Source organism: Bacillus rossius, chromosome 1 (genome assembly GCF_032445375.1).
Source record: "Bacillus rossius redtenbacheri isolate Brsri chromosome 1, Brsri_v3, whole genome shotgun sequence".
Classification (NCBI taxonomy): Eukaryota; Metazoa; Arthropoda; class Insecta; order Phasmatodea; family Bacillidae; genus Bacillus; species Bacillus rossius.
In genome coordinates this window covers 80754588-80776880 of record NC_086330.1, presented here as the reverse complement: position 1 = coordinate 80776880, position 22293 = coordinate 80754588, and the positions used below count along the sequence as shown (strand labels likewise).

Here is a 22293-nt window from a genome sequence, read left to right as displayed (position 1 = left end):
TATTAAAGTTTATCCCTGGATTATGAAGGCTTGATCCTGTGGTACATGATGCTTGCTGTTTTAATTCAGTATTTCGAAAGATCCTGATGCCATGATCCTGTTGGTTTGTTCCTGTGGTACATGATGCATGCTGTTTTAATTCAGTACGTTGAAAGATCCTGTACATAAAAATAAATTTTCATATAATAATGAATTATAAGTTGAATAAAAATATATATATTTTTCAACCTAAAATCATAATTATTTCTTATTTTGCAATTTCTTTCATGTGCAGGATCTTCCGATGTAATGAAATACAACAGCAAGCATCATGTACCACATTATCAAGCCAACAGGATCATGCCATCGGGATCTTTCGATGTACTGAGTTAAAACATCAAGCATCATGTTACCACAGTATTAAGCCAACAGGATCATGCCATCAGGATCATGCCATCAGGATCAAGCCTTCAGGATCCAGGGATAAACTTGGATAAATGAAACAGCAGCCATAATGAACACAGAATATACAACAGCTGTAATTCCCTGGAAAGACTGGAATATTCATTGTGTCAGCTACTTCAGTCCACAGCACGTATTCCTCACAGAAAATTATGTTAACAATTCAATTCAAATTTTAGGCTCTCGTTAGACTTGTTCGTTACAACATGACTCAAAATAGTATGTACTTTAAATTCAATGTAACAAAACAAACATTTCGTAATACAATTACTTAATTCTAATTAAAAAAAACATGAAATACAAGCATTAAAAATTCTTTAAAACTACAATACAGTCGTTATTTAAACAAATTTCATTATTACAACACAACCTATATCAACTAAAGTTATCCAAAAAAATATTTAAAAAACGCACATGGGTAAACATAAATAATGAATGTCGACGATTGCGTAATGTAAATTGTAAATTGTTATTTTTTTTCACAAACCAGTAAGAAATAAGAAACCTTCCTTGCAGGGCTAATTCAGGAACGTCTCTAGTATATGGAAAGCATAGATTCATCTATACATCACGGGTAAATAATGAATGGCGTCGCACAAAAGCACATGTAAGATATAAAATTTTAATTTTTTCACAATCTAGTTGAAATTACGAAACCATCCCTTAGGAGTAAATCTAGGGACATGTGTAATGTGTGAAAACCAAGTTTTCAGATTTTCTTTTCTTTCCGTTCTAAAAAGCCACGACGTCCAATAATTACCGGTGGCAATATAATTACAGACTTTAAAACTTCAATTTCTTTTCCACGCACTTGGTGGTGGCTTTAATTCTCACTGCTTTTGTAAACAATTGTATAATATTTTCTTGTAAACATTATAATTGACATATTTTTTATTTTATATTTATTGGGCTAGAGTGTAACACACAGTAGAAGTTTGGGCGCTAGTAATTTATGCCTTGTAAAAACAGAGCCCACAATTAGCTGTTTATTTATCAAGAGTAATTTTTCTAGAGTTGATGTAGCACTTTATTATTTTTGGCTTGGTGTGTGGTAAGTCTCTCACACGTAAATATTGGAGAAATATTTTGATTTTGCTGAAATACAGAAATAGTAACGGGTGCTGGAACACCATACTAAAATGAAAAATGACAGGGAACTAAAATACTGGATGCACAGAAGTGTGTCTTGGCAGCAAAGGACAGCATTGTATAATTCATCCAAAAAATATCTGAATGCGAGTGGCTCGATTAGTACCAGGTTACAGAATTTGCCGAACCATTGAATGCCGGATGAAATACCTTTCACTGTTTGTAGTAACTCGAGGGATGCTGCCTGCACATCGCTGGAGGAGGGAAAGTCACAGAAATGGGGAAGGTGGCTGTGGTGCCTGTTTGTAAAGTTGTAGGGCATGTGCGATTACTAGTTTTTTGTTGTAAAGCGAACATCAAATTGAATGTTTAAAATACTAGCAAAATCAAATGTATTTCCAAATGTTGTTTTTGGCGAAGTTGTATTACAATTATTTTAATAAAATATAAAATTTAAGTAAAAGAATACTCCTTAATTGTTTGTAATGTTTGAACTGATTAAGTGATCAACAATTTGGGCCCTATATGTATCATATTTTGAAAAAATTATAAAATAACCATTAATTTTGAGCATTCATAAAAGCAAACAAGATGCCTTTTCTTTTTGTTTTTTTAGAACCCAACTTTATTGAAGCAAGGAATATACAATGCAAAAAAAAGAAAAAAACTAAATATTTTCATGAGCAAACCTTAAGCTTCCAATGTTTTAACGTTGCAACAAATGTGAAGCTTCACATCAGACGCAAAGCTTTGCATCACAACCAAAATTCAAATAAAACAAATAGTAAATTTCCTGGCGAAGTCAAAAATCGAATATTAAAAATAGCTTTTATTCATTCGCTTAGTTGAAGGTGGCTCATGCCTAGGGGACAAGTTGAACCCAGCATGCTACAGGTAGAGACTTTCAGAGGAATGATTGGGAGTGGAAAGATTGCATGTGAGAAGGTGACGTCAGGGGTAGAGAAGGGGAGTGTCCTAGGACCCTTGTTCATGGCTTTATGAGTGACTTAGTTAAAGGAATTAAATGTCTGAATATGACTTGAAAGCATAATCATTGAACTCTACTTGACTGGTAAATATTAAGGCTCTTACACTTCTATTAGAAACTATTAGATATATAAGCAGTCAGTATTCAGAGGCCTGCTGTTACATAAACTTGTTTAATAAACCTTAATGTTGTTCTTTAATTTTAATGGCAGTATTGATGCAAGATTGTTAAAGGAGGAAGTATTTTGTGATTGTGTGTTGCATGCATATGTCTTGCAACTACAATTGAGCCCTCATTATTTAAAAAACACCACTTTTTCTGTCCCCACGCAGGTGCTGGACCTGTTTAGCAGTGCCTCAGAAGAGATCAGTACGCAGTACCGAGCCTTGTCCAAGCAGTACCACCCCGACGAGGCAAATGATCCTGTGCCAAACAGGGTCAACCAGGAGAGGTTCGTGGTGCTGCCGCAGGCCTACAGTACCCTCTCAAGGATCAAGTCGTGAAGGCGTCAGAGAAGTCCCAGAAGGAGCTGTAGCTGTCAATGGCGGGGTAGGGTCACCAACCTGGGAGGGGACCTTTGGAAGTCATTGACAAATGTCTTGATTTTCTTTTAAACTCTCATTTTAAACTAATGTGGAGGAACGAAACTGGTGTTTCTGTTTATTTTCTGGATTTAGATCACTCATGCCAGCTTTCTTGAACGTCGTCAAATGTGTGTTGCTGTTGGAAGTTTTAAGTCTGGTAGTAGAGCATTTTATTGTGCTCTGTTTCTAGACGGCCTTTTTAGTGCCACAATTGTGAGATCACATTTAAATATCTTCACACAAAAGTAATTATTTCAAACAATATAACAAATTAATTTGGCATGTTTACTTACAATACAGATAAAAATCAAAGTTATATTATTATTTGGTAAAATCCTTAACACAATATTTATTTTAGCTCATTTACAATATTTCAATTTTTTGAAAGTTAATTGCAGAAAAATAAATTTTTTCTGTAAATGAATATAATTAAACCTTGCCATTGCTGTTACCCAGTCAAGTCATACACATTGTGTAAACTCAATGCTATCAGTAGCATTTCTGTTCGTGTTGTGGATTAGACGGTTGCCTCCTGAGAAAACTGTACACAAGGAACTGTGCATGTATGCAGTTGATTTCTTGTAACATAATATATGGTACTTCCTAGATTTTTTTTATAAATATGTCCAATTTTTATGGTCTTCTGTTTTACTTTCACCTTAAAATTACACTCAGAACTGTACAGCATCACAAACCCCCTCATAATGGCTGTAACTACTGTATACGAATCTACAGTTTATCAAATATATATTGCATCATCAAATATTAATTTTTGTTAAATAATATAGAAATCCAAACATAACATAAAAATACCCTGAGAAGTAGTAAACACAATGTAAAGAGCTCATTTGAAGCTGGAGTCACAATGCCACAACAAACACGAACGACTAATCAAATTAGGTGTCGTACAGCGTTCCATCACAAGTGTTAAGAGTGAGCGACAGGCCGGAGACGGAAGGAGGAAATGACAAAATCGAGGAGGAGCCACCGAGGTCACGAAAAAGCCTCCCAAAAAGTTCCAGAATATCGTTATAGAGACCGTTGTCGTAGCTGGGTAGCTGCTGTCAATCAAGCAGGATTAGCTGCCGCCACTGTGTCTGGCTAGAGCGGTTAGGGTTGGGTTGGGCCGTTATGAAGAGCAAAACAGAAGGGGGTGGAGGGGGGAGCGATCTCGTCCTGTGATGTAGCAGGGATGTTTAAGTCGCAAGGAGTGTATGCGCGTCCGCTAATTTTTATCGTCAGTTGCTAGCGCGTGCAGTACATGCTCACGCGCATCAAAAAATCTGTCAAATTCAACTCGCCATAAATCAAAAACCATTTAGTCAAACGACGTCCAAATTTGTCAGTATAATTGTGAACTGTTTTGCCAACAATAATATCCGTTAATCTTCTTAATGTAAATAATTTCATTTAAATATATATAATAAACCTAGGAGGCCTTAAAAAACTTAACCGTGACATGATGTATCAGATTTTTCATTGCGAAGTATTTTAAATAAAGAAAAGAGAATTTTTTTCTGCATGCATAATATTGCAAAATTTATAGAAATAAAAATTGTATAAGTTTCAACATCTGTTCCAAAATGCTGTAATTTAAAACAAAAATGTTGAACACTTTTTTATAGTTAGGTCTTTTGTTGCAGCCGATTTGGATAGAATTTCAAAGAAAATATATATGTTATATGGCACGTCATCTGCAAAACGAAGATGCAAATTTTGTAATTTGGTTTCAATTTGTATAATATTAACATATGTCTTCCAGGTAATGTAAAACACCTAACAACATTTTAATCGTTAAGTGCAGAATGTAAGCAAGCCACTTTATGCATTAACTTTTTCAAAGTGAATTTACTAATTTTCCAATTAAATTTGTTTTTATTGTGTTTATCATTATGCATTAGGAAACATATATTTAAAAACAAAAAGTCAAAATATATATTTCGAAGATAATATATTAAAAGTTTGTAATGATATTACCTTTTGAAACACATTAACTTGGAATTGGTAACTTGTTGACACTGGATGATTCATTTATGTAACTATCTCGTGTGCATCTGTAAATAGATATAAAAAATCAATTTCAGCAAAGCCTACAGACGCACGTAGATTTCAAAGTGGAAGTGATTTGAAGATTTTTACAAACTCCTGGAACATTTTAAAAACTTAATCTACTTAACATCCTTTTATAGATATGTTAACCAATATTAAAAAAATGTCCGACTAAACATTTTCTTGCATTCCAGACAGCGAAACTATTTTTAATGTTTTTTCTCAACTCAGTGCATTCCGCATTTAATGTCTAAACGAATTTAATATTGTACCTACTAAGTAGTTATGTAATTGTTTTCAACCTTCATTCACTACTTTTCATCCTTGCCACTAATACGTGGTCGTACAAAAATATCCTTTGGACAAAGGTTTAAGTTAATATTAAAATAAGGTAATAAAAATAAAATTCGATTAAATTGATACTTATTAAGGTTATTGTTTTTTATAGTTCCAACTTCGGTTTTTATTGTTCTTTTTATCAACAATAAATTTCAGCTTAATGTTTTAGGAAAAGTTTCTAAAGTTTTATAAAAATATTTGTTTAAAAAGTAATAACATTTTTAGATTTCTATCGTTTTTATTCCCACCCCACGCAGTAATGGCTTGTAACATAAAATTTACTTAGGAAAATATTTGCAACACTAAAAATGTAAACAAAAACAAAAATTAATTCCATAGAGTACATGACAATGAGCTTTTAATTATTCTCATATTCCATACCAAAGTTTTCAAAATCCCTTGCAGCAATGGTTTGTATTATCAAGAATGTTCTTAGACAAAATGTATTGGATGAATATTATAAGATTTAAACACAGTTTGAACGGATTTTATGGTATGCCTAAGAAAGGAACTGTGTGTGTTATTATACCACTCTTTTTTCAGTCCCTTGCAGCAATTTTTTGTGTAATCAAAAATTTTTCTACACAAGTTTAAGATTAGAATTATTAAATTAATACAAAAATCGTACGGATCCGAGGTTGTGCCCTTGCTATGATTTTTTTTTCGTTCTCCAACTTTGTTTTTTTTAACCCCTTGCAATATTGGATTTTTAGATAAAAATGAAAAATTAACAAAAAATTTGAACGGATTTGGTAGTGTTTCTACTAAGGGCGTTATGAATTATTTTTAATAATTCGCCCCTATTTTTTGACCCCTTTCAGAAAACGTTTGTCTAACCCAAAAATGTTTTAGACAAGAGTTTTAGATAAAAATCATAACAATACTACAAAAATCGCATAGATCCGAAGTTGTGCCTACATTGGGAGCTATGATTTTTTTTATTGTCCTCAAATCCTTGTTTTATCAACCCCCTGCAGTTATGGTTGGTCGTATAAAAAAATAGCTAAGACCAAACTTCATTGCATTACTTGTACAAATTGTAATACGTTCAAACGTATATGATATTTCTCATACCTACTATGGGAGTTAAAGCGATTTTACAGGTTTTCGAAAAACCTTCCCCAATTCTACCACTTTGGTCAGATGTTATCTATTAATGAACTTGATCGAGATTTTCCACTTTCAGAATTTATTTATCAGTTCAGAAGTGATTGGTAAAAATTTTCTGCAGTTATAGTGTCCACAAATTGTATTTGAGGTCTATGGACCATGAAACGAAAAACTATATAAAAATTTCCCATAATTTGCACCGTGGGTTCGGCTACAATAGGTAGTATTTACTTGAAATTTACCTAATAACAATCAGTGTAAATTGTGTCATTAGTAATAAATATGCCGTGAAAGAAATTTCATGAAACGTTGCGTATAGAATTAAGATTAAAAGTAATGCGTACTACATAAAATATAAAAATTCATTCTAAAGGTAAAATCGTTCATTCGTCTAGCTCTGCAAATTATGTGTAAACAGTTTTGGGGGAGCATTGTTTAAATCCTATTTTAAATAATAATATTACTCAAAATAAATTATTAAAATTTTACGTTTGTTTCGTTTTACATGTAATCTTAAAACATCGACAAATGTGCATTTGGAAAAAGAAGGGGAGAAAGTATTTTCAGTACATAGTTGTAAGTTTGTATTGTAAAAGTAAATACGCGAGGAAAACATTTTAACTGAATCTGTTTGTAAACATCAAACTGAATTTTCCTTATGTGTGGTTGGCCTGAAATTGGTGAAGAAACATGTTAAGCAAAGATGTAACTCGTTGGAGCACATATTGTAGAACCAAATGTATTGATATCATTAGTTTTGCATGGATTTAACACAAAATTGCATAAATTAAATATGATGTATTTGTTAAGTAACATAACAAGTATGCTGACAATATTTTAGTGTTCTAGTCGTATTGTTTTAAATGGAAAATTACCATGTTAGGTTTAGCCATTGTTTTAATTTCAAATCGTAATTTTTCAGAGTACACCATCGTGCCAGTTATCAATTGTAATATGTGGACATAGTTTGACATTGTCTGCAGTCTTGTTGTAAACGAAATACGTTAAACAAATTTTCTGGGCATAAAATTTCATAAACTGTAATTCAATTTCTGTGTTATAATAAGCACATGATAAAGAAAGATTAAAAAAATGGGTGCGTGTACTTAGGTACGCGCGTGAGAAGTTATACTTCTTTGGCATCATTAAAAAATAGTTTTTAATTGCATGCAAAAATAGTGCGTGGAGACCCTCCGTGCGGAAGAAGTGAAACTTTGTAATGTGGAAATGAAAATAGGAAGGGGTATAAATTGATTTTTAGTGAAATCATATTGTATCAAATCAAACAAAAAAAAATTTAGAAAATAAATTTGTAACAATTTATAGATTGATTTTCTATAAAACTAACTTTTTTATGAGAGCATATTTTCATTAAATAAATCATGAAATCATTCAACGATAAAAGCTATTTATTTAACTAAGCGGACGGGTTCGCCCCAAGGAGAAAATTGACGCGGCGAGACCTCGTGGACATAGAGAAATGACACACACTCACTATTTATGTGTCTATGAAACATGATTGTTTTCTGCAATTTAATTTGTAATATACAAAAAGGGTATTGAAAGTTGAAACAAATATGGCGACACTACAAACTGTCAGAGTCTTTATTTTTTTCTTGACAGTAGTTGCGACGTTTCGGGAACTGACATCTGTTCCCGCCATTGAAAAACTTCTGTGTTCCTTAGTGCTGTCGTCGTTGTGTTGTGCATAGAATTCTTTATTTTCATCGTTGTGTTTATGTGTTTGCTGCGTTGTCCAGTTTTTCTGTCTGCTTGCATCCAATCAGTCTCACTGTATGTCCACTGTGTTCGTCTGTGTTTAATACATTATTTTTCTTGACTAAGTTCCTTTCACGGAATTCTTGTGCTGTCTAGTTTTTTTTTTTTAGGTTAAATATTTGGTCTGTGATGTTTTCGTTGTATTGTCCATATTTATTTTTATTTTCCTTGCTGGTCAGACTGTGTTTGAATACATCTGACTCGGTCTTGTTTTTCTTTGGAAATTATTTTTTCTGTTTCTAATATTTTATTTATTTATTTGGTTTTTGGAGGTTTTTAAATGACTAACAGTTCAAAACAGAAATGGCGTATGTCCATAATAATTCACTAAATCATGGTTGTTATAGTAGTATTACAACCAGGCACTATAAGACACATCCGCGCTTATTGTATATTGTATTTTATATGCTATTGTAAAAAACATTTTTTTATTTTGTACATTTTATGCTAATTCTGTTAATTATTTTAGTTTTGGTGCTTACTGTTCATTTGTTCTGGGGTATGTTTAGTTAGCAGTGTTTAGATTAATATAGAGAAAGTGTTTTGTTCGAATCTTCATAGAGACGCGGTTTCATTAAAGTTAACTAGGGTCTATTTTCTTAAAAATTCCATTGACATATTTTTAGTAAATAACCAGATATATGAAACAAGTTTTAATTGTAATTTTTTGTAATTTAAATGGTTGTAGTGTTATTTGAAAGCAGTGTACTTCGCCAGTGTTCAGGCCATATGCACTTATTTCAGATGAAAACCAAGATTTTTTTTTTTCCAAATAAATGACAAACTGTCGTTGAAATTAATAGTGTAGTTAGGATGATTATATAAAACAATAGAGACTTCAGTAACACGTGCATTACAACTATGCCATAATAACAACTTCCGTGACATCACGTATGTGGTATTAATTTTATGAAAATACAGCAGTACGCATTCAGAAATGTTAATAAATTTAACTAAAATACACGTTGTGTACTAAAATAGTTGCAGCAAAGTCTTAGCATCGCAAACTAAGTGCCTATTTAGTTACGAGCAGTTTTCTGGGCACAGGAGTTGTACATTTAATTTTAAGTACTTATTTATGAAACGGATATGCAAGTAATGATTAGGCCCATTTGACCGTGACACACAAATGTATACGTATCACGAAAAGGGAAACGTAAGACACTCTAAGTTCGTTCTACATTCACACGTAAATGTACACATATTCGCATCCGCAAGCGTAAGAGAGATGGATAAATGGGCAATGTGGAACTCTTGTGCATGCATTCTTCCATGCAGTTAATAGCAATGCACTACTTAAAACCAAAAGTGACATTTCAGTACATTGATAAATTTACCGTGAAATACAGACAAGCTAATTGTTTAAGTTTTATCAAAACAAAGCCGAATGTGTTGTGTATAAATGCATTCCGAGATGTACAAATTACAGTAAGTGATTATTCATAAATTAACGTACGTGTGGTACGATATTTGACATATATTTTTTAAGTGCCCAGACACACGAGAGTAACAAGCACCCAATCAGTTACGTGAATACGAGATGCAGTGATATGCAATACAACCAGTCACGAAATCTATTCGCGAAATTCAGGCGTCTCTAATTATAAGCCGTTTGACTAGTTAAATGCATCAAACAGAAGTCATCATGCACAATTCAACGTAAACTAAACATAAAAACCGATGCATGTTTAAAATTTCAAGTTTGAGCTTGTTTACAATGATGTTGCGTGACGTCAGTATTTTGTACGCTTATTGGCGCAAGTATTGTTATGTTTCCGTGAAATCCGTACACTGTAGAACGAGCTGACGGAGTACCGTAAATGGTCGTCTTGCGTTTACGAGATGCGTTTCCGTTTGATTACGTTTCCGTACTGGCCATGAAGGCGTACTGAGAGTAGGGAGGCAGATGTGTGAGATAAACCAAATTGTAAGTGAATAGGGAAAAATACGGTAACGTTAATAAAAATTAATGTTAAAGAATTCAATATGATTACTAATTAGCTCTTTGAACATAGAAGCTGTTGATGCAAGTTTCTTTCGGCTGGCACAAGGAGCTTGAACGACAGCACTGATATACTCTGCACTTCCATGGTTCAGTGGTCAGAAAAAGGCAGGTAACAATGCACTGCCCCCTTTCCTGATCTTGAAGAGAGATAAGCGGCTTAGCGCGGTCTCGCCAGTCCCCACTACGAGCAGGTAGTACCTGGTTCAGGGAAGTTCCAGCTGCTCAATCCTTAGCAGCACTGTTCAGCGCTCTTCAGCGCGTATTATTTTTAAACGGCTGTGTGTAAAATTTCAAAAACAACGCGAAATTGGACTTTCAACTAACCTTCGATTTGAGTTTCCAGGCAGTGCACAGACATATGTTAGGTATCAAACGATGCAGTATTCTTTCTACTGTATAATAGTTTAACTTCCATTTTGATTCGTCGAATACGAACTTAGGTAGAAATAGTTTCACAGACGTCTGCACTCGCTACGTGTGAAAAATTGGTAATATTAACTGATCATCGTTTGGCTTTCCCAGATATAGCTCTGACATATTTTAGCCATAACAAATATCCATGGTGCTTTATCTCTATAAGGGCTTCATCCCATCTCTCTACAATATGTTAGTAACGTGTAAGAGGCGATTTCATAAAAGACTGCACTTCTACATTATACAGAGTTTTATAATTTAATTATTTTATGATAGAATTATTGCACCTATTAAAACGAAATTTTATTTTAGTATACAAGAAGGTTACGTGCATATATAGTTAACGCGTCAGACACGAGACTTTATAAAATTCTGTATAAAACTGCTTTGAATTATTAAAACTTAAGGTTTAATATCTCAATTAAAATGTTATGAAAAATTTCGAAACTACATACAGACAACAACAGTAGCTAAATGAAACTTTTGACAAAATTTCATTCCAATCTGTAGCAAAAAATTTTACTATCGCTCACTCTTAATAGCGCAGGGTCACAATACCATGACAACATTAACCCGACCAACTCTAGTTATGGCTGTCAGCCAGTCTTCCCAAGTCAAGTGCATGCATACAGTGCAGTATAGAATGCACTAAAAACAGTGTGGGCACTTTTATTTCCTGTTGACAGTTGAAGTGCATAGCAAATGCAGCATTGTAGACCCCGGCCCTCCCCAGCTTTGCAGAGAAATTTTTTGCCATTATGTTTTTAAGTAATGCAGTAGTATTAGCTGATAAGATGAACCAAGGTCATAGTGACTTAGTTTGTTATACTTGCATTTTGGTCATTATTAATATTTTTATAATTAATTTTGATATTGGTAATTTTTTTATTCAGAAAAGCCTTAACTGTTTTTACTGGTTCTCATTTTTGCTAGGTTATTGTTTGTGTAAATGCATTTTTAAATATATTTTATTCATTTTAAATATGGTTTTTATGCCAGTATTTTACGTTTGGATTTATTCGAAAGTAAGTATGCTTCGGGAACATTGTGTATTTTGTTGGTGAAAGAAATAAGAGACAGTTGCACACCACGGCAGCGTCAATTTTTTAGACACACTCATTTTGTGTGCAGAGGCTTTCTGGTGCATTCTGTATGTTTTCTTATGATGGGAAAATCCCAAGAGAGACCGTAATTGTATCATGTTTTTATGGTAGCCAATTAAAAAAGACTCTATAATTTGTCGTGTATTATTTTATTTTTCAGGAAAAGCCTCATTGTGAGGGTTATGAAATTTGTATGCTGTTGTGTCCTTGTGAGTGCTGTGTTTTGCCTCTTTCTGGCTTGGTGAACGCAGCTTCTTTGCCTTCTAGTTAGTCGTCACTTGGGCATCTGCGAGAGTGGCTGTGTTGGCTTGCCAAGTTTAACATATAATGTAGAGTTGTGAAGAATTTCACCCCTGCTATTCAGGCCGTGCTGAGGAACATTTTTTTAGACATTTATAATTAGAATTTTTCGACCACAGGCTGCATTGTAGGCACAGGTAGAGCCGCTTTTGTGAATCTGTGGCCATGCCAAGCAGACAAAGGTCTGTCAACCCTTTGTACCTTGCGTCGCAAGCAATTATGGGATTTTCGTTAATGAACTGTGAGTAAAAATATTGTGCCCAAATGGTGAACCTATTTTTTTTTGAGAAGTTTTGTTTGTTTGCAAGTTTTAGTGGTTCTTGGAGTATAAATGTCACCGTGTCATTAAATGACAACCGTGTTCATTGTTTGATAAATAAGAGAAATAAATCAAAATTTATTTGTGACTTTGTTTATTTGAGGCAATCTTCAAGGTAAACAGACATGCCCTCCTTGGAACTTATATTTGTCTTGGCACCCAACAAATTCTTCAAGTGTTTTATTTATGTGCAATTCTTCAAGTGTTTTAACCCAAATATAAATCAAATTTCGGTTTCCAGCATAAATATTTACCAAGTAGGTAAATATTTTTGAATTTTAGTTCTATAAGGTTTCCATTTTGCTTTTCATTGTGCGGCATGACACAACGAAATTAGAAATAGAATCAATCTACTTCTTGAGGGCTGTTGGGTTGCGTATTTTGTCGTTTTGATGTCACTGCGACCTTGTATTTCATTGGTTACTGAGTGTGTCGGGCATGTAATTTCGTGTTTGTCATGGCGTTGTGACTCCAGCTTTAAAATCAGTGCAAAGGGTTTTCAGTTTCCTTGAAACCCATAAAGTAATGATCCCATACAGAAATGATTAAACAAAAGTAAATCACTAAAATAATTCACGATGCAATTCAAAATCGGACGCCTAATGCACATAACTTCCTTTAAGAAAAGTAATATGGAAATAAATGCTTGGTCTGTATAAGGACTAAATATTTCTGCCAAGTTGCTAGTGTATTTGCCCAACCAATGTATTGTTCATTGTGTGGACTTGGCATTGAAACCTGTGGGAAAGTTTATTGGATTTTATTTTTTACTTTACAGTTTTCATAATAAGTTAAATACTATATCATTTGTAATTACCTTTTGATATCTGTTGCAGTTTGCCTGTGGCATCTCGGAGGGATACGAGGGACCAGCTGAAGATACCCTTTATGGCAGAAGAGAATTAAAAGTTACTCTCAAAATTTTCTTGGAAAATTAGAGAGATAGTTTCTTTGATAATAAAATAATATATCTTTAGAGGAGATTTTCTTGCATTGGGAGTTAAATGGAATTGATCAAAAGAGGCGGGCAAAAGCGCAAAATGACTTAATATTTTGCTGAGCGATGGAGAAAATGTACGAGTGTGTCCGTTATTCTAAAATATCAGTTGTGTAATCAATAATTTTACTAAAATGTATGTTTGAAGTTATACTTCTTTAGGTGTGTTATGAAAAAAAATAATAAGAGTGAATTTTTACGATATTCACACACTATGCAACAACATTTTCACATTATTAAAATAAGGCTACATGCAAAAAAGGTTACATAGAAATAAAAAGTTATGTATGTGCTTTTAAATCTCATAGTTCAGGAATTAATATTGAATACTGGTCCATATCATTAAAAAATTTATTTATTGTGGATTTTAGGGCTATAAATTGTGTTTATAAACTTTTTGAAGTATATTTTTCAGTGTATTTATATAAGTGATATTACATTCCTGTATATATAATTTATTTGCATATACATTATTACATTATTTTTAATAAATAACTAAATTTAATAGTTTAAAATAAACATTCAGCAAATTTATTGATTTTTATTATTAATTACTTTTATCTCGATTTTATTAAGATAAATAATTTTATACACATATTTATATAATATTGAATATTTAGTATTTTTTTTAAATTTTAAATTAGGAACCCTATTTATAATATCACTTCAGTCCTTTTATTATTTTATTTATATTAATTATTTGCATGCAAAATTAGTTAGTTTTTTATTGCCCCAAGTACATACAACTTCTAATGCATTTACATAAATACACGCACTGTACTATTACATAGGTGCAGATCCTTACTGAAACTTTACTTTTAATAGTTTATTTCAACTGCATAGAGAAAAGGAACACATTTCTGCACTACAGACTTTTAATACCTACTTCTTTGGTACTGTATATCTATGCATTTTCTTTAGTGTCATGTTTGGCAATCTTTTATATGTGTATTTTAACTGCTATGTGTTGATGTCTTATTATCAAAATTGCAGTAATTTGTATAAGAGATAAAATTATGCTAGCTGTGATATGGAAAAAATTTTAATCCGCCAGTAAAGTTAAGCAACAACCGGGTTGGTTGTCAGCCTGTCTAGCGCACTATTTAAATGGTATGTTAACTCAGGTTATTGGCTGTAATTGTTTTAAAATTGTGCGATAGTAAACCAGGAGGTAGAGAGATTAAAAAGATGGCTCTTTTATCATTATGGAGGAACAATGTATATAATTTGGCTTGGCCAAATTTATGGTTTAACGGATATACTCGGCATATATCGTAGTTGAATACTGTTTAAGTTTATAGCCAAATGAGCCTATAAGTATTTCTGATATTTAGTTTGTGTGGCTGAAGTATTACTCCGAAGATGTTAAATATATAAAAATAAGTTGTTGATTTTATAAATGGCCATAGCCATTTTGGTATTAAATGTAATGATAATTACTTTTATTCTTCAAGTTAAGTGTGATAGCACGTAACAAGTCGCGCTATCGCACATAACAAGTCACGCTTTGCACCTCTATACTGCGGAAAGAATTCCTGTCAAGGATTTGGATGCATAGTAGGGACTCGATAAATTTTTTAAAGTTAGTACTTACATTAAATTGCGTTACAATGTCCAAATCAAATATATATCTGTTCTTATGTATGGAAAACCACAGGATCGGCAATGCAATTAAAGCATAACATGATGCTGGCCACTTCACTGCATAGGCTATCAAATGTGAACTACAAATGGTAATTTCTAAGAAACCTGTTGGAATTAAGAAACGTGAGGAACATCTTTAGTTTTTGATAAATGTATTTCCCAAACTTTATTATTTTATTTATGGAAAAGCAGTGATGCAAGAAAATTACGTACTGTCTGCAATAGTTAATAGCTAAATCCAGAGATAATGTACTTGATTAAAAGAACTCTGCCTCTAACCAACCGAGCATGTAATTTTCATCATTTTTTTTTGCTTGAACCCAGAGAATTAAGAACTGAATATCAAGTGCCTAATGTTAAATAAATTGATTCATGAACACTTTTAACCAACTTTTGAACTTTTGAAATACAGAGCACCAGAATTATTTCTTAGCTAGGGAATCAATATTTTCTTAATTTTATTAATGTGGAACTATTTTTTTTTTAAATTGAGATGCCCTACGTCTCAAGTATATATTTTTTACATGTAATTTGAATTAATTAAGCACATCATTAGCTTTTTTTATTTACTCTTAATCTTAATTTATTTGTTACCCACGATTAAGACTTTTAGCAGGACACAATTAAAGACTCTTTTCGGTACGTGCGCCATAGCTTGTGTTTTGCGCACCATATTTGGGTGATGGGTCGTACCATAACTTTTGTTATTTTGTGTTGGTACGCAAGCTGACCACTGCGCGGTGCAATGATTGACGGCGATGTGGCCTGTTGGATTGGAGCTGCTGACCGAGGTGGTCGTGCTGACGACTCGTGGACCGGATTGGTTTTTCCTACCCAGACTGTATCAACTTCCCTTGCGACCGCCTTCCATGCGCTCTGGCAGCGGGCGTTTCGGTGGAGACTACAGCACCGATATCACAAGTAAGAGAGGTACACGGGTATAGTGAGCCAGAAATCAGGCTCGTTTTTTTTGTTAGTGCATGCCGCATTAAGACAAGTGGTGTTGGACTTAGTGGTATGAACGCCAATGGTAATTGCTTGGATAATTTTCACTACCCTAGTCATTGCTATGTAACGCAGCCTGGGCTTGACTGTTCTTAAGGACACTTTTTGCTAAAGCAATTGTATTACAAAATTAATTGCAGAAAAGTGAGTGTATAAACTTTTCCTGGTATTGAGATAGCAGCGTTTTGCATGGTTAAGTGGCCATTAAGCAGTAGCGGTGACAAACTCTAACTAACAGTTATAGTATAGCTCAACCTTGTCACCACCGGTAAAGCTGTCATTTTTTTGTTGAAATAATTGTGGTAGATGCACAAACTTCATGCCGATTGATGAACTATAAAACCTTCTTTATGTCTCGTACATTTCTGGGAATTTATTTAGTAGTCCAGATGATTATTTGCAGTACAAACGAGAGGTAAGTGCGGCCCTTATGTTCGTGTCAGACTATAAGTAGCTTGCGACGCGAGCAAGTGCGAGCGGGCTGCTTGCTCGAGGTTTCCACGCCGTCCTGTGGAAAACACCAGGGTGGTGCGAGGAAAAGACTTAAGTGTTCTTTACATGAGATTTTGCACAGTTAATTTGCCATCACGAGACAGAAGACAGTTTGGCTTCGTGCATAGTTACGTCCAACTTTTCTCCAACATTTTGGTGAAACTTTGTAAAATTAAGTTTGCCTTTTTTTGTGGTATTTTGACATGAAAATTATGTTACATATCAGTATTAACATTAACACTTATGTCAAAGTTAAAAGAATCTTAATTGCAATGAACTACAAGTACGTATAAGCTCATATTTATGCGCGGTATTGAACTGTAAATCAAATCATCATAGATTTTAATTATTGTTATCAGTATTATTGTATCTTCAAATTTTAATGTTTTATCAAAATTTGGTGATTGGAAGTTGCACGTCGGTAGCAAGTATAGATTACAATTATGTGGTCACCCAGGCCATAATTATCATTTTGAGTATTGTAATAGTAATAAACTCCAGTGGTGTAGCAAGGTTTGAAGTGCCCTGGAGTGGAAATGATTCCACCCCCCCCCCCCCCCCCCCCCCCCCCCGAAAGCAACGAACAACACATCACACTGGCAAGGAACATTCACTCCCATAGCCCCACCCATTTTTTTTTACAATATTGTAGTCACTATATTGTGTTTTTATTTTTGATCATTAGTAAATAGTATACAAGGTATTATATAGTATCCGGCACGAATTCTGAAGCTCGATACTTTCATAACTGAACTTAATGCTTATTTATCTTTATTAACTTTTTTTAAAAGGAAATATTAAAATTATTTAGATTGAATGATCATGGACAGATTTGACATCCGTTTCGGGAGATGTTTGTAAAATGATTAAGACCACATTAGCTGCTCATGATCAAGCTTCAGAATTGGTGTCGCCTACTATATTTGATTACCTATGTGTTTGTTCAACTGTGGTACATTTTCATAAATAATACTGTGTAACAAATGGTAATCTGCTTTTTTATGAAGGCATAATATTATAAATTAAGCAATTCTTTTTAAATCGCAGTTTCATAAGTAAAAAAGGTTGTTCACATTGCATTTAATTGCGAAATCAAAGTACGATAATTAAAATTTTTCAAGTACCTAATGATTAAAAAAAATGGGTTGTCTGTAAAGTCGGTTTACGGACGATAGTTTGTGACAACGTTATAAAAAACATTGATGAAATGATTGCATACTTTTATGAATAAAATTGAATCATTTTTATTGAGTTATCACTATTTTGTATGGATACAAAGAAGGAGTGAAATGAAATTTACAATTTAATTGATAAATTTACTTTTATTTGTACTCATTAATTCAAATATGTTTATTACTTTAACAAAGAGATTATTTTAACTATAACTTTTATACATGTTTGCTATTTAACTTCTTCCAATCTGTGTTATTCTGTTAAGGATAGGACGATGATAGGAAAAGTATGAAACGAATGGGAGTGTTTCAAGTTTAATGTGCCTCGAAAAAGTCAAATCGATGGTTGTTCCAATCAAGTGGAAGAGAGATAGATGCGGCGCAAGTGTACAATGAGCGTAACGGGGGACAGCATAACAGGACACTTTTTTGTGCGTGCAGCCGGCGTTCATCGATTTATTAGACGTTGTCACGTCAAAAAGCAAAGCATTTTACATTGTAAAAGAGCTAATCCAAAAGTCAAACATAAGATTTTTTACACTATAAACAAAATAAAACATACTTTATATGAGGCTTGCTTAACAATTTAAAGGGTTTTTAGTGAAGCTTCTTTCGTGACTTGGCACTTGCAAACTGTGTTATGGCGTCATCTAAGTCAATGGTTCTGGCTCTAGCACGTTCAATAGAGATTGTTGATAAGGAGCTTAACCGCTCTTGCGACATTGTGCTTCTTAGATAGTTCTCAATGATTTTCAGTTTTGAAAATGACCTCTCTGCACTTGCAGTTGCAACAGGTATTGTCAAAAAATTAAGCATGCATTGACCATATCAGGAAAGCTGGAACTAACTTGTGCACGCACTATTATAGTATCCGCTAAGTCCCTAACGCTTTTCATTTCTTCAATGTGACTTAAAAAACAAGTTTTAAATCTAACAGCCTGTGGGCCTAGGTTGTAAAAGAGATCATCTGGGTAGTTTTGTACTAAAACTTTGCAAGATTCTAATACTATTTGTTTATCATTTGAGTCCTTTAAAAATGAGGGCCTCAAGCACTTACAAGTTAAACAGATTTCACTGACCACGATAAAACACTCTGTAACCTGTAACCTCTGTAATGCTTCTCTTCAACTATAGTTAAGTCATCAACCTGAACTTCATCAAACATTCTTTTCTTCCTTCTTATTCTTGAGACGGGAAAGTGGGGCGGAACATTCCATTTTAAGCAAAGTTCAGTTGCATCATTTTTTATGGTTTGCCCCCCTTTTCTGAGTTTACTGATTTTTGTTTTGAGATTTGATAACATCTTGCTTGCATATTCTATATCTTCTTCAACACTTTGCAGTTTTTTGGAGATAATGTCAATTGATTCTAGTACAACACTTTCTATCAAAATCAAAATTACTGTAGGAAATTAATCAAAATATTTTAAAAGTCACTTCGCTTGGTCCATTTCTTCTTGGCCTTTACCATCCAAGTATTTCCATAATATCAAAATAACCACTACGAAGAGCGTCGATGGCTTGATTTCTCAAAGACCATCTAGTTGGGCACACCTTTTTCAGATTTTTATCTAACATCGCTGATTTTCTCAACAACGTCCATTTTGATATGGCTTTGAAAAATACATAGAGTTTTTGAACATTGTCGAAAAAGTTTCTGATCTCAGGAATACTTGTTACACAATAATTACCAGGTTAAGTGCATGAGCACAACAGTGCACGTATTTTGCTGACTGATTTATTTCTTTGATTCTTGCTTGAAGGCCTGAATAAACACCGCTCATATTTGCGGCTCCGTCCTATCCTTGACCTCGAACTTTAGAAACATCCGAGAATCCTTCAATTGTACTTAGTACAGTTTTTTTCCAAATATTCTGAATTTTGGCTTTCTACCTCAGTAAATCCACAAAAAGCTTCTTCTATTACCAATTTTACTGGCTTTTCTTCATCGTCAGTTTTGATTATCACATAGCGAAACACTATGCTTAACTGGTCCATATTTGCAATGTCTTGAGTTGTGTCAAAAATTAAAGTTACAAAGGGGCTTTCCTGAATTTCGTCCTTATTTGTTTTCTTATTTCGTTGGCACGGAGACTGATCAATTCATTTTGAATTTGAGGACTGAGGTAGTTGACACTTCATTTGGGTTGTTTTATTAAGTCTGCTAGGACTTGGTCATATCTTGCCAACATGTGAATTATTTCAAAGAAATTTCCGTTGGATACAGTATCGTCAACTGACACCCTATGATCTCTCAGAGGCAAGTCACTAGTAGCTAAAGTTATAATTACGTCTACAACGTGTTTTAGCACTTTCCTCCAATAATCAGTAGCTTTTTTTAACCTCTTCTAGATTTTCACAGTCAACAGTCAGACCCATTTGCCAGCGAAAGTATATTTCACTTGAAATTGCGTGACTGTGATTGTTCATGGTTTGTTATGTTTCGTCCTAAATGTGCCCAATCGGACATACCTTTGGTAAACCCTACTTCACTACAAGACATATCAAAAAGCCAGCAAGGTTGACAGTAGCAAACATTTAGGACGTTTGAATAGCATAACCAGCTACGTTTTACTTTTAATTGGTGGTTTTTATTTTTCTGAAAATACCATTTCTCATCAAACCCCCTATTTTTATTTCTACCGTCTTGGTCTTTCGGAAATGGACCTTTTGGCTGGTGAGGACCTAACTTTATTATTAACCTATTTTGTTCAGATGTGAGCAGGGCTAGATTTTAAGGAATATTTTAACCTGCCCAACGGACAGGTGTAATCGAAAATTTGCCTGTCCGCCATCCAATTTGCCTGTCCGCTGTTTTACCCAAATAAAAAAATTTCAAAGTCGCTGAAAAAGTGAGAAAAAAGGATTTTTGCTATATTTTGCACCTATTTTTATCAAACACTTAACATCCTTATTTAATCATCATTTTCAGACGAGTCACTGCACGAATTACTTGGCTGATTCTGTCTTGAACATCTTCGATAAGGAGGCTGAAAGGGTCGACGTTTTCTCTGAACATTATGATACCAGAGATTTATTGCTGGTGCTGGATCAAATTCACTTTCAGAAGGTGACTGTATTTGAACACGCATGAGGGCAGACAGTGTATCATCATTTAGACAGTTTCGCCAGTCTGTCTTTATAGACTTCATGAGCAAGAACCCTCGCTCACAATCTGCAGTGTGAGCTGGCAGGGATAGCACAAGATCAATGAGAGAGAGTACATTTTCATACTCAGTGTGGTATTTGAGATTGATATCACTCCAATTTGCTTTGGTTACTGGATTATACAGCTGGTAAACTGTGGTCTTTAGACTTGTCCATTCCAACTCAATCATTTCACACTTTACTCCATTATTCACAAGGAAGGGAGAAAAAAAGTGTATCAACCTAACGATGCAAGTGTCACCAAACTCTGGCTGAATGCTTGTAGGCCACGTTTTAAAACTACACAAATTTGTAGCAGTCAGTAATTCACAGAGTCCAGTTTTCTTATCTCCAAGGCGAGATTCTAAATTTTCAACAATTGCATTTATAGCAGCTGTTTTCTTGAGTGTCTGCAAAGGAGCTCCTTTCAACTGCTTAGCTTCATCTTCAATTAATTTGTTGCATGCACGGAGATGAAAGCCATCTTTGTCACAGAGCTTCTGCAACATGGTGATAGTATCACACAGTGACTTTTGTATTTCTGCTACAGTCAAATAAGGATGTTGCAAAAGTTGTGAAAAGTAACTCAAAATGGAGGTTACATCGCAAAAGAAGTGAATATACTGAAAAAATTCCAAATTGTTCAGTGCATCTTCAATAAATTTGCATGAACCAGCAGTTGATGCATTACACGTTGATTCCTGGCGTAAATTTTCTGCAGTGAGGATAAGTGCAGGAACAATCTTGAGCACATTTGTCAAGGCTCGTTTGGTGTGAGAAACCCAACGAGTGCCTCCAACTCTGGTAGGTACGTAGAACTTGATTCTCAGAGTTTCACAATATTTTTTCAAGATCGCTCGGTGCACTGGACTGTGGTGGAAGAATGCATATAATTTCTTCAAGAAATTTTCCACTTTGAGATTCAATGGTGTTTCAGAAAGTGCAGCCTTCAATGCGAGTTCAAGACGGTGTGCTAGACAATGTATAGCAACCAAATTTGGCTGAATTGATTGCTTCAATTTGGTACTAACTCCATTATGCAATCCTCGCATCACTGCTGCACCATCACTTGCAAAGCCTACCAAATGCAGCTTTAAATCTGAAATGGTGAAACCACAATACTCATTTAAAACACACAATATGTAGTCATAAATCAGGGCTGCATTAGGCCTTTCTACATATTTAACACCTACAAACTTACAATGTATTACCCCTTTAACAGCAAACCTTACATAAACAATGACCTGTTCTTGTACAGCACTGTCTGTAGACTCATCACACATTACTGAAATATATGGTGCACTTCTTAAGTTATTT

The 22293-nt window shown here is 34.0% G+C and overlaps 1 long non-coding RNA gene across 5 annotated transcripts in view; it reads left to right on the top strand.

Moving 5' to 3' along the window:
- LOC134538482 (uncharacterized) overlaps window positions 1-22293 on the top strand; it is a 40537-nt gene that overhangs the window by 4589 nt on the left and 13655 nt on the right. For 3 of the 5 annotated variants that reach the window (XR_010076154.1, XR_010076155.1, XR_010076152.1), the window contains 2 exons: window positions 2851-3067; window positions 13357-16082. This is a non-coding gene — a long non-coding RNA (uncharacterized LOC134538482). Of the gene's footprint in view, window positions 1-2850; window positions 3068-13356; window positions 16083-22293 lie in introns of those variants that run through there. The other 2 variants (XR_010076153.1, XR_010076156.1) reach the window with 2 other exon arrangements.